Source organism: Panthera uncia, chromosome C2 (assembly GCF_023721935.1).
Source record: "Panthera uncia isolate 11264 chromosome C2, Puncia_PCG_1.0, whole genome shotgun sequence".
Classification (NCBI taxonomy): Eukaryota; Metazoa; Chordata; class Mammalia; order Carnivora; family Felidae; genus Panthera; species Panthera uncia.
The window spans coordinates 19,622,628-19,623,578 of NC_064810.1; positions in this window are offsets into that span (position 1 = coordinate 19,622,628).

Sequence of the window (951 nt, forward strand, 5' to 3'; positions counted from 1 at the left end):
GTGGGTGCCTGGCTGGCTGGCTGGGTGGGTGGCTGGATGGTTGGATGGCTGAATGGGTGGTTGGGTGGGTGGCTATCTGGCTGTCTGGCTGGCTGGCTGGCTGTCTGTCTGTCTGGCTGGTTGCCTGGGTGGCTGGCTGGCTGGCTGGCTGGCTGAATGGGTCGTTGGATGGCTGAATGGGTGGGTGGGTGGGTGGGTGCCTGGCTGGTTGGCTGTCTGGCTGGGTGGGTGGGTGGGTGAGTGGGTGGGTGGCTGGCTGGCTGGCTGGCTGAATGGGTTGTTGGATGGCTGAATGGATGGGTGGGTGGGTGGCTGTCTGGCTGTCTGGCTGTCTGTCTGTCTGTCTGTCTGGCTGGGTGGATGGCTGGCTGGCTGGCTGGCTGAATGGGTGGTTGGATGTTTGAATGGGTGGGTGGGTGGGTGGGTGAGTGGGTGGCTGCCTGGCTGGCTGGGTGGCTGGCTGGCTGGCTGGATGGATGGATGGATGGATGGATGGTTGGATGGCTGAATGGGTGGGTGGGTGGGTGGCTGGCTGGCTGGCTGGCTTAATGGGTGGTTGAATGGCTGAATGGGTGGGTGGGTGGGTGGGTGGCTGTCTGTCTGGCTGGGTGGGTGAGTGGATGAGTGGGTGGGTGGCTGGTTGGCTGGCTGGCTGAATGGGTTATTGGATGGCTGAATTGATGGGTGGGTGGGTGGGTGGCTGGCTGTCTGGCTGGTTGTCTGGCTGGGTGGGTGGGTGGGTGAGTGGGTGGCTGGCTGGCTGGCTGGCTGAGTGGCTGGCTGGCTGGCTGGATGGATGGTTGGATGGCTGAATGGGTGGGTGGCTGGGTGGCTGGCTGGCTGGCTGGCTGGCTGGCTGGCTGGTTGGATGGGTGGGTAGCTGGCTGGCTGGCTGGTTGGATCAGTGGGTGAGTGGCTGGCTGGCTGGCTGGCTGGATGGATGGTTGGATG